At 44.3% G+C, this 12,684-nt stretch overlaps 2 pseudogenes; one reads left to right on the top strand and one right to left on the bottom strand.

The window, feature by feature from the left end:
- The first annotated feature begins 1,122 nt into the window (after positions 1-1,122).
- Positions 1,123-1,239, top strand: LOC136654456 (5S ribosomal RNA; annotated as a pseudogene).
- An 896-nt stretch (positions 1,240-2,135) lies between these two features.
- On the bottom strand, positions 2,136-2,255 carry LOC136654942 (5S ribosomal RNA; annotated as a pseudogene).
- Between the last annotated feature and the right edge of the window lie 10,429 nt (positions 2,256-12,684).

Raw genomic sequence — 12,684 nt, 5'->3', positions numbered from 1 at the left:
TGAGGTGTTACTGCTAAAAGGGCAGCCCCCATGAAAATTGGGCTCACCCATATCTTGAAATATGATCAAGATTTGCGTGTTTTCTCTTCTGTCATTTGTAGTTAATGAATTCCTAAGTGAGAAAAAGTGCTAATTTTGGGTTATGAGTTGTTTAATGACATCACTTTCTGCCTAACGACATCACTTCCGGCCCTCAGCAGGTGTCATGAATGCCATTCAGCCCTCAGTATGAAATGAGTTTGACACCCCTGCACTAACTGGCAGTAAATGGGTATAGCTGTAGCATATGGTCATCATGTTTCCAGTTGGATATTCTAATTTGACTGTCCAACCATAGAATCTGATTCATCGGTTCCAAGGCAAATGCAGAATGTTGAATCATTTCAGTACAGATTAGAATGAATGTGCCCACTTAAGAGACAGCCAGGTGCTCAGTATATTCTATTGCTTCAGCTGGAAAGGAGTTTTATTTTAGGGGTTGTTAAAAAAAAAAAAAAAAAAAAAAAAGATTATGCTGTAATACTGTTCTGGGGTCTGTCAAGAGACATGCTGATGTCAGAAGCCTGGAGGCAGCAATCCACTTTAGATAGGCAAAAAAGATACTGCAATAGAATTTTGCTTTAATTTTAAGGGAAGAGGAAAACATAAATACATGAGAGTGATGAAAACATGTAGATGTAGTGGATCAAAATCCCTGGGTGCATTTGAGCATTGTACAATGAGAAGAGAAGGTGTTGGAAATGTTAGTGACCATTCTGACCAATATTGGTCGAGAACATGGGAATGCAAGGGTACTGCTGGATCAGACCAAAGGTCCACCAAGTTGACATCCTCTTTCCTACATCAACCAGATGCCTTCAGAAAGGCCACAGACCAGGCATGATAACAATAGGCCATCCTCGCTGCTATCCTCAAGCAAATGTCCTGTGGCATACTCTTTTGAACATGGCAGTTTCATGTATCCATTGTAACTTTCATTCATAGATCATGAATTTGTTGATTCATGAATCCATAGACCCTGAATAAAATGTTCACATTTTGTGGCATTCATCACATTTTTGTGGCATTCACATTGCGTAGCTCACTGAAGCAATAACCCCTTTAAAAGAAACACAAACACACACCAGCAACTGTTGCCCTGCACATGCCTGATCTTGTCTGATCTTGGAAGCTAAGCAGGGTCAGGCCTGGATAGTACTTGGATGGGAGACCGCCTGGGAATACCAGGTGCTGTAGGCTTATACCATAGTCTTTCAAGACTGAAGGTTGCCAACCATTACAAACACACACCCAACACTGATTACAGTGCACTATGCACTGAGACAATTACCCTTTCAAGTCACAAGCCCAAATATTCTGTAAGGCAACCTGTCTAGTAGACAACCCTTTTCCAAGATAAAGGGGTATGAACAATGTCAGGGGCCTTGACATTAACAAAACACTATCCCCGAACCCTCCCCCTACAATCACTAATGAAAACAATATTTTAAATACCCTAGTAGTCACTCTCTGAAGTGTAAACATGCTCAGAATCCAAGGGAGCACATATGCATTCCACATGTATCCCATGTTCTTCCACTTGCTTCTTCAGAAGGCATCTCCCCATAGAACTGATCTTTAAGCTTCCTTCAGTCTAAAGTAGTTTGGGGCACTGGCAGCCCAAGCCTAACTGACCACCCCCGCCAATGCAGTTGCACCAACAGAGCATGCAATGTATCCTGTGGAGGTGCAGTTCTGAAGGTCTCCTTGATATAAGGGAACTCTCATTCCTTTAACCTGAGGCATGCCTCCACTGCCCCAATGGGTCTCCTCAGATCTGTGCCAGCCATTTTGCTAGTGCAGGACAAAAAGGGGGGAGGAACAACGATAGGATCCTGGTACATGCCAGTGCCACCAGGATCCACCCTTCCCTGCCCTGATCCACCTCCCACTGACCCCCCTTCCCACACATCCTTCCCCCTCCCTGCCCCATTTCTCCCACCACCTAACCCTGTGCCATCTTACCTGTGTTCCCAGAATGGCCACTGGGTATGCAAACTGTTCCACTCTTGTAAAACCCAGTTAAGTTGCTGTTAACAAAGCAAGCAATTTCTAAAAATTGTTGGCAACCTTCAGTCTCGAAAGACTATGGTACAAGCCTACAGCACCTGGTATTCCCAAGTGGTCTCCCATCCAAGTACTAACCAGGCCTGACCCTGCTTAGCTTCCAAGATCAGACGAGATCTGGCATGTGCAGGGTAACAGTTGCTGCTAGTTCTAAAAATTATTATTTGTCATTTAAGAATATGGGGACATGGGGAGAGAAACTGTACATTTTTTAAAATAACCCCAGTTCTTCTTCCCTCCTAATTCCATCTAGCATATCAAATCCACTGATGGATCAGAAGGAAGAGAAGAATATAGGAGGAAATTCTGGGGGAGACGCAAGGCTTAGGCACCTAGGTTTTGATGCAAGGGAGGGCACCAGAATGCGGTCTCTTGTTATCTGGTGTGCTCCCAGGGGCATTTGGTGGGCCGCTGTGAGATACAGGAAGCTGGACTAGATGGGCCTATGGCCTGATCCAGCGGGGCTGTTCTTATGCTCTTATGTAAATAAAAATGAAACCCATTTCCTACTTGGAGGATAGCAGCCTTTTCCAAATTTGCACCACAAACCTCAGATTCCGTTGCTATCAGGAAATGACTTTAGAATTTCTGCCCAGCTCCAGCAGCACTGTGTGCTACAAATACCACAGGAGCTTGATGTCATTTGGTAACTTTCATGAATTTGGTGCCCTGTTTTGCCTCTAACCTCTCCAAAATGTATTGTGACCTCTCTTTCCACTTAGAATTGGAATATTGCTTTGCCTGCCACTTGAGAGCTCAGAAATAGAATCCTTCATCATTTTATATCATTTTGCTTTTTAATGCAGCTCTGCAGCCGTGGCTGAGAGAGGTAAGAAAGAGCAGTTTCTCTGACTCAGAGCAGAGGAAAACGCTGCAGGCTTGCAAGGGACTGACTGTTGGCAACCTTCAGTCTCAAAAGGCTATGGTATCACGCTCTGAATGGTGGTTCTGGAACAGTGTCTAGTGTGGCTGAAAAGGCCGATTTGGGAGTGACAATCCCTTCCACACTGGGAGCAAGTGCAGTCTGTCCCTGGTCTGTCTCCCTGGCTACGGGCCTTCCTTCTTTGCCTCAGTCTGTTGGCCAAGTGTCTCTTCAAACTGGGAAAGGCCATGCTGCACAGCCTGCCTCCAGCACAACTTTCAAACGTGCAAATGGCACGTGCACATTTGCAGGTTGATACGAGTAAATCCAAAACAAGTTCATGAGGATTCTTTTCCAAAGGAAAGCTCAGGCACCGTGCTTCATGATTTTGAGATCCCTTACTTGAAAATTCACTTTACATTTTGTCCTCTGCTGATCCTGTTAGCAGTAGTCAGAAACAAAGTGCTAGACTTTGAACAGATGATTATGCCTCACAAACAGCCGAATCCTAAGGGTCGCACAATGCTGGTGGGACAGAGTCCTGTCGTCATAAATTTCTATAACAAGTTGCTGCCTCAAAGCAGCTTCAGCATCAGAGGCCCGCCTGCACTGGAGTAGGTAAGCTGGTGTGGTGGACAGTTCATGGGAGTAATGGGGCATGTTGGGGGAGGAAACTGGGGGTGCCAGGGGAAGGAGGGAGGGTGGATCCAGTGGCAGTCAAATGCCAGATCTCATCCCCATTTTTTTATATTAATAATGCTAATAATAGTAAAAAACCTATACTGATTTTCTTTAAAAACTTCAAAAAATGGTTTACATAGCCAAAAAACGAAAAGGTGGTCAGCAGTGGACCTAGTGCTGGGCAAACGGGGCAAATGCCCCAGGCACTGAGCCCACACTACTCTAGGACTGTGCAGGAAGCGTTACTGAGGTTCCCGACAAGATCAGAAACAGTAATTCCAGTTTTCTGGAATGACAGTTTAAGACAGTGGGGAAACCTCAGAATGCTTCCCAAGTCGGTCCTGGAGTCATGCAAGGCTCCGTGTGCTGGGTAAATATGGGGAGGCAGCATTGAGCAGGCGACACCATTGTGGACCTTTGCCCTGGACAAAGAGGGCAGGGTGAGTCCATTACTGAAGGTGGTTCCTGAAGAACTCACAAAAAAAGATGCAAAAGACTAGGTAATGCACACCAACTTCTGTGCTGGATTGTGGCCAATGCATTCAGAACTACCTGGTGTTCAAATGTGGTGCCATGCTGTGCTTCGGGAATACACACTTTTCCATTTCCTACATTTTATAGCTCTTTTGCAGTTACCTGAGTGTCACAGGCTATACTTCCAATTCCATGTGTTTGCTGTGCCCTTGAGGCGAATAGGGCAATAGCAGGAGGATAGCTGGAGTAGTTATGGAATAAATTTAAGCCAGAAGAGTTAATGCGCAGAAAACAAGAGCAAGATAGCTTGCAGAGCCTGTCTCTGCAGCAAGAATTTTCTACCTAGCATGCAGACTATTTCTAAGCAAACTCTACTATAGTGAGGTGGGCATGGAAATGATATCCTTTTTCCTGCTGGGTCGCCAATTTGATCTTAGTGCAATGTGAACCCCCAGTCAGTGGAAGAAACAGTGTTTGGGACTGTGAACATGTGATCCCCTGCTTTAAGGGGGGAGGGGGAAACAAGGAAGGAAACACAGAAGCGCAAAAGGATCTGTGTTTCCTACTGTACCAGAAAGCTGAAAATAGATGCCCCAGAGATAAGAGTCAATAGGACTGGGCTGCCTATACACACCTGACACTACTGATTTTGGTTCAGATGGAACAATATTTGTTTCCATGATGGGAAGGATTGGAAGCATAACTGGGTGGGGAGGGATGGGGGCAGGGAGGCAGCAGGAAGGGGTAGTTCTGGCAGCAATGGTGCATGCCAGATATTACCCCCTATATTGTAAACCTCTGTGCCCCATAGGCAATCCTGGGGATTATGCTAAGGTAAGCAATTCGGGGATGGGAAAACCAGTGCAGCATGACTTAAGTCAAGTCTAGAGTCACCGCCCTCCTGTGACTTGACTTGAAAATGAATTATTGGGGTCCCACCTGAAATTGGCTTGCGACCCACTTAGTGGGTCCCGACCCATGGTTTGAGAAACACTGCAATAGATGATATTGAATGTCAGGACAATAACATGCTGTCCTGCAAGTTCTGTTAAGCTTTGTGTTATTCTTTGGAGATCTTACCCCACATTTATCATAATCAATGGCATTTTTCTTGCTGACATCAGTAGCTGCTGGATAAGGGTAAGCTACAATCTTTTTTTGTCTTTTAGTCTTGAATCCCTGGTAGTATTAGATGAGAGAGAGAGAGAGAGAGAGAGAGAGAACCTAATTTACAGGAAGTCCTCTATTTCCTTCTACAAATACAGTTCCTCTGCCAGCCTGACCTGGAATACTTTCTAAGCAGCAACTGCAAACAGATAACTCAAATAATGAAGGCCCTTATAATACTTCTCAAATAATACCGAGATAAAATGGGGGAGGAAAGATGTTATCTGATCATAATATCCTCTAAAGAGAGAAATCAAGTGGCCTGAAAGATTTGTCTCTTTGCTTTTCCACATCAGAACAACTGCCTCTGGGTTTCTCTGACAAACTATTTTTATTTGTTCACATTTATATACTGCTCTTCTTCCAAGAAATGGAAAGTGATGAACATGGCTTCTCCCATTCCTTTAATCCTCATAACAACCCTGTGAGGTAGGTTGGGCTGAGAGAGAGAGAGAGAGAGAGAGAGAGACTGGCCTGAAGTCATCTAGTAAACTGCTTGGCTGAATGGGGATTTGCACCTGTGTCTTTCAGGTCCAGTACTCTAACCATTACACCACATTGGTTCTCAACTAAATGTGATTTTAAAGACATTGTTTGACCTTCCATATACTTTCATCTAAATAGCAGCCATGGGGGCTAATGGCAGCTTCTGTTTGGGGAAAGTTCCCAAACAGCAACATCAGAGACTGATTCTCATTAGGACCGTGGTTCAAAGGGAAATGGTTAACCCTTTTGTCAGCTCCCCCCCCCCCAATGTGGCTCTCCTTAATGAAGATAATGGCCCCAAAATGGTACTTGATAAATAAGCTGCTGATTCTCACAGACAAAGCCTACCATTACAATAATGAGTCTCATTCTTACTTAGAGTTTCTGAAAGAATTAATATAGAATGGGTGTGAGGGGGTGGCTGACAATTCATTTTTACTGAGATTCTTCCCAGTGTATTCATTAGTGCTCAATTGCCACCATTTGGTGCAGAAAACAAAGAATGGGAATGAATGTGTGATTGAAACACCACAGTTGCACAGCTGAAGAAATCCTGATGGCACTTCAGCCAGCAGTATTAAAAGATGCTATTTTTAGGAGCGTGGCAACAACCTCTGGTGTTCTCAACCAAGTAAATAAGCCCCACATCAAGGAATGCCAGATGAACATTGTGACATAGATTGCTTATTACTATCTATTTTATAGACTGTATGTGTCTGTATGTGTCTGGATGTTTATTATGTATTTTTTCCCTTCCCTCCTCCCTTTTATTTACTTTTTGGTTTGTTCTTGTTACTGTTCCTCTTTTGTTATTAGCTCTATTCACTAATAAAGAAGGGGGGAAAATGTCATTGTTGGCATGTGACAGGTGGGGTTTGAGAACGAGAAAAAAGAGCTTTGTTGCTTTTCTGAAATGTTCATTTCTTGGTCATTCTCATTTTCTTGGTTTAGACCAGTTCTGCTTCCAGACAAGACATGCTCAGTTCTGATGGGTCAGAGAGCGAGGCACTGAGGTATGCAGTGCAAGCACCAGTATGTCTGAATCCTAGCCTGCTCTCAGCCAGCTTCTCCATTCTTGTCTGTTACCTCTCTCGGGGTCCAATCCTATCCAATTTTCTAGCGCTGGTGCAGCAGTGCCAATGGGGCATGCGCTGCATCCTGTGGTGGTGGGGCAGTCACAAAGGCCTTCTCAAGGTATGGAAACATTTGTTCTCTTACCTCAAGGCTGCATTGTGGTTGCACCAGGGCTGGAAAATTGGATAGGATTGGGCCCTCAATCAGCAACAATAGTATCTGTCTCTCCTTGAACCTGCCAGCACACACTAAAAACATAAGAACAGCCCCACTGGATCAGGCCATAGGCCCATCTAGTCCAGCTTCCTGTATCTCACAGCAGCCCACCAAATGCCCCAGGGAGCACACCAGATAACAAGAGACCTCATCCTGGTGCCCTCCCTTGCATCTGGCACACTGCCCTTGTTCTTTTCACTGACGACCTGAGAAAGGGAGAAGGAATCTTTAGCCTCTCCTCTCAGGTGGTGAAAGGGCCACTTTTCAACTTTCAAATGGAGGCCACCTGGATGATCTCTTTAAAGCTTACCCCTCCCCATTAAGGAGTGTTAAGAACTATCAGTTGCCTCCCAAATTCCTAGTTTAACACAAAAAGCAGCATGAGATCAGGTCAGCAAGTGTTTTATAATGCTAACCTGTTACAATTTCTAGCCATATAAGAAATTATCATCAAAATCTGATGAGATGTCTAGATCTGAAAGGGGTTATATTCCTTTTAATTAATTAAGTTAATTAAATTTTAGCAGGTGTTTAATTTCTGTTGGAATGAAAGGGATCCCTAACATTTAGTGTTGAGTTGGGTGGGTTTCAACTAATGTTTCCAGTTTGCCAAAAATGCCCTTGCTTTTCTAGCTTCTTCTTTTTTTTTCTCAGATAGGCTGCAAATCTCTCAAGCCATTTGCTGGTCTTCTGATCTACTACTGATCTTCACCACATACAGAATTTCTCCCTGCCTTATTTTCAAGGGTTGTCATTCTTGCAATGGCATCCGTCCCCACGGTATGATATAACACCTCCACTTTATGACATCACCAGGTTCCATCTCTGAATTCTCAGGTTTTGGGGTGCATTCAACCCAATAACCATAGGGCAGGAGGTCTGGTCTAGAGGGTAGAGCCTCCGTCTGCCTGAAGATAACATCCACAAGGTCGCCAGTTCGAGGCCACCGGCACCGTGCGACCTTGGAGCAGCTGACAAGCTGAAGCCGAGCAATTCCATCTGCTCTGAGCGTGGGAGGATGGAGGCCAGAATGTGAAGCCAGATCGGAATGAAACACCTTGAATGTAGTCGTTCTTGAAAGAAAGAACCTTCTTTGAAATTGTAAAAATCCCTATTTAATAGGGATTTAATAAAGCCTGCCTATGTAAACCGCCTTGAATAAAGTCTTCAATAAAGACCAAGAAAGGCGGTATATAAATACCTGTTATTATTATTATTATTATTATTATTATTATTATTATTATTATTATTATTATTATTTCAACATAAATGGAGTTCACTTCTGATATGTGTTCCACTCTTACTAGTCCTCAGAGTGCTTAGGAGATAATTTCCACATTACTGTCCCTCTCTCACTATATTCTTAGCCTTTGCAAGGTCATGGTGCCTGAACAAGGGAGAAGATTTCATTTGAAATTTTATGTTCATTGAACTTATAAAAGTTGATTGTACAGTAAATTGTCAGGATCAACCTTTATAGCAGAAGGTTCCAAGAAAATGAGAGAGAGAGAGAGAGAGAGAGAGAGAGAGAGAGAGCACATGCCTCTCAATCCCAGCCACTTTTGCTGGCAAAAACATAAGAACTTCTGTTACAAACAAATAAAAGAACTAGAACTAGACACAGCCTTCAATTACTGTTTCATATAATCCAAACACATGTAATTTTGCATAATTAGCAAAGCTTTAAGTGAAGACATTATCTTAGCTCATGGGCAACATTTGGTCTTCATAGAGCTTTTTGTCTCCGTTGCTTTTAAACTCTAGTCAGATTACTCCTGAACATTTTGTTTGTTAATTTTAAATGTTATAGTCCTCATGATTGCATAGATGCCTGAAAATATGTAGGTCGCAAACTTAAGTGTGTACAAACAAGAGCCTCAAAATTATCTAATGTCTAAACCCTTGTTGTTTTGAAGAGTGGATTCATTATTTTGATGGTTTGGGGTTAACAAAATCAGGGATCTTGGGAGGACAGCTATCTGCAGAGCTCCTGGATCTTTAATGATAGCATGGCCACAGATGGACATTCCAGAGAAGCACTGATGCAGTGATGAAGAATACTGCATATAACAGATGTCTGGTCTAGTGACTGGAGAATGTCTCCATTCCTAGGGCAGGAATGGAGCAGGAGTGGCAGCACCACTGCTGAGGATACCTTGGGAGGTAGGCATGCCAGCCCTGAGCCCTTTCTAACACTTAGAGCCCAATCCTGGCCTCGATGCGCCAGCTTACTGCTGGCGTGTACTGTCGCAAACGTGCCATAATGCCTGGCCTCAACCACTTGGTGGTCGCATGGACTGCCAAGCAGTGGAGAGGAAAGCGGGGATGGGGGCAGGCAGGGAGAAGGCGTTCTGGGGAGGGGGAGGGGACAGGGAGGAGGTGGGAGGTGTGCTGGGGGGAGAGAGTGGGGAGGGAGGGAGGCGGGTCCAGTGGAGCTCTGCTCCACCAGATCCAGAGCGTTCGTGTGGGGCTTGGCACCCGACACGAATGCTCTTCCCTCACTGCTGACCTTTTGGTTGGCGGTGAATCAAGTAGCCCCATTGTGGGGCTACTTCCCTTAGCTGGGAGAAGGGGACGAAAGTGGTGCCGCCTGCAGCTGCTGTTGGCTCACAGGATGCGGCGGCAGCCATTTTTGGTGCTGCCGCAGCCATGTGCCACAGGAGATCAGGATTGGGCTGTCACTCTCCGTAGAGAGCATCTTGGACACTGCTATAGGAGCTCTGTAAAGTAGGGGCTTAAAGGACCTCTATGGACATAAGTGTCCATTATTTCCAAAGTCTGTTGAATTGAGGTCCATTAAACGGAGGGTTTACTGTACTTCCTCTTCCACAGTACAAGCAGGAAGAAGGGGAGGACAGCTGCTGCTGGTGACACTGAGCGCAGTAACTCAAGAGTTGACTCAAGATAGGGTTATCAAATACAAAGGGGGACAAAGTGCCTATACCTTTAACAATTGTACAGAAGAGGGAATTTTGGCAGGTGCAGCTTTTTAAACCCTTCAGTGTTGAGCTGCAGCTGCCCAAATTCCTTATTTTATATAATGGTGAAAGGTATAGACACTCTGCCCCCTTGTATCTGGTAACCCTAGCTCAAGTTAGAGTTCCAGCATGAATCCGACTGCTGAACACCTTTCCTAGTCAAGTATATTGCTATTTCCTAACTACGGTGTATCTGCTCAGCTTAAAGTGACTTAACTGATGTAATCATTGCTTCAATTTCATATCTAATTTGGTGGGATTTTTTTTTTGTACTGAATAATGATGGTGGTAATCATAACCTACCCAAACTCAAAATGTGGCTGATGAGTTCTGTATGCAAATGATGTGACTTTTAAAAACTTCAATTCCTATGAGTCTTGGTAATAATCTTGTTTCTGTTTTGAAGTGTGCTTATCTCACACACACACACACACACACACACACACTTTAATTCTGATCCCATGAGATGAGTTTCCTATTTTTGAAATCTTGATAATCACCTTCCTGAGTTTCAGTGACAAACTAGCAACAAGACAGAGTAGCTGAAGCAAAACAATACTCAAGTGCTCCTGTATCTTTACAATTGGATCCCATGTCACACACTCATTTGGGATCTCAAGATGGCTAGTCACACACGCACACATACACACAGAGCCGCCAAATAAAAAAATTTGGGGAAGCATTTGCGTTGCCTTTTGTCCCATCCCAAAAATGTTCCGTCTCCCAATGCCCACTTTTTTGGTGAATTAACACGTCCTTATCTCTAGAAACAACAGCTGGGGTGTTCAAAGGAATGGACACAGAACTCCTTATCTGTAGCAATTAACCAAATTTATTGTAACAAACATATTCCCTGCAATCCCACTTGTCCAGAGGCTTTCTCTCCCCAAAACTCAACTCAGTGGGTAAAGGTTCAAAGCCTCCAGTCCAAGTCCAATTCAGTCTCCAAAGCACAGTCCAGTCCAGTCTTCTGCAGTCTAATCCTTCCCGTAGCAGGCCACTGCAGCAGAGTCCTTTCCTCTGTACCAGCAGGGTCCTGGCAGTCCCCTTTTCCCAGTGTGTCTGTTCCATAGGTCTGGCGTGTCCTGTAGGTCTCGGTGCCATAGGTCTGGGTCAGGCAGCTCTAGGCTCCTTCTGAAGCTGCCTTTTATCCTTGGATGTCCCATTATCCAAAATGCAGCTCACCTGTGAGCTACCTTGTTAGCCCCTTGTTAAGTCCAAATTAGGCTCAGGTGACCATCTCTTCAGTCCTTGTCCATTCAAAGTCCCATCAAGGTCAAATGAAACTCAGGTGTCCATCAGAGTCTCCAATGGCCTTGGAGCTAGCCCTTCCCTTCCCAGAGCTGTCAAAACATGGAATCACTGTCAGCACCACATCATCCACCTGATGATATTCTGATCTTCCATTACACCTTTAAACTGACTTCTGCAGCCAGAAGAGCACAGCAGTAGTACTTGTCCTTTGCCATTGTGTGACAATGAGGGCCGTGTGCTTAAGAGCAGGAATTGAGACTGTATTGGAGGCAGGGGACACTGTGTCACCACCATGCAGGGTCATGACTATTGCCTGGCCAGCAGTGGCCTGTGTGTCCCACAGACATCAGTGCTCTGTGCCCTATCAGAGTTCCAGTTGGCCCATTTAAAGGCAGAACAATTCTCCAGCTTGCCAATATGTCAACCCTTAATGACACGGCAGATGCAATGTCTATTAAACTTATTCATTAGACCAACATGTCTAACAGGACTCATTTCTCAGCTCTGCCCTATTAAATATGGAATGAAGTGCAGCTGTGATTATTTGGGTTGCAATCTACTTTTCAGATGTGGACTTCTAGTAGTCTTTTGCAAAAGGAAGCAGGGCAAGACATTTGGAAGGCTAGTCAACAGCTGATTCATGAATGTGCAAACACCTATCTGATGAGCCTTGCCTATGTCTGGTATGCTTGAATTGCAGTTCCCTATTCTGATTTCTTTATCTAACTTCATGGACTGAGTCAGGATTTTCCTTACCTCTGACATGAAAACCTTTCTTGCCTGCTGCCTAGAAATACCAGTGAATATCATGAATTAGCACTGCAATTACATTTGCCCCTGAAAAGACTACAAGTCCCATCGGATATTGGAAATTTCCCTTTACTCCTGGTGCTAAAGAATAATACTGGGTTGACAAAAGAGATGGAGAGGAAGGAGAAAAAAAAACAAAACCCTACCCACCTGCATGTTGCTGCTGCTGCTGCAACTTCTTTGGGTGAGCTACTTTGACAAGGGGGAAGAGAAGGGGGAAAAAACCCTCTTCTGCCTGTTGTCGTGATTGTTACCCATCCCACTTAGTTCAAGTTGAAAATCTGCCAGCTTACCCATCTCTGCTGCTTCCTAATACAGTTCTGGAACTGATCTTGCCAAGCATTCTTCCAGAACCTGAGCTGTCAACTCTATTCCTGGAACCTGATCCTGAAAAAGACTCTGCCTAATTTCTTTAACCCATTTCTGCCCAGCCCACAGGGGTACACATTTGATCCCTATTGCGTATATGCAATGTTGGGCAGAAATGGCTTCAATTCATCTACCACTTGGTCACCTGATTGCTGCCATCAAATAAACTCATTACTGAGATCACTAGTCAATAAGATTGTTGAGTCT

Source organism: Tiliqua scincoides, chromosome 5, assembly GCF_035046505.1.
Source record: "Tiliqua scincoides isolate rTilSci1 chromosome 5, rTilSci1.hap2, whole genome shotgun sequence".
NCBI lineage: Eukaryota > Metazoa > Chordata > Lepidosauria > Squamata > Scincidae > Tiliqua > Tiliqua scincoides.
Note: the sequence above shows the minus strand (reverse complement) of the source record. Positions and strands in the feature narration are given on the sequence as shown.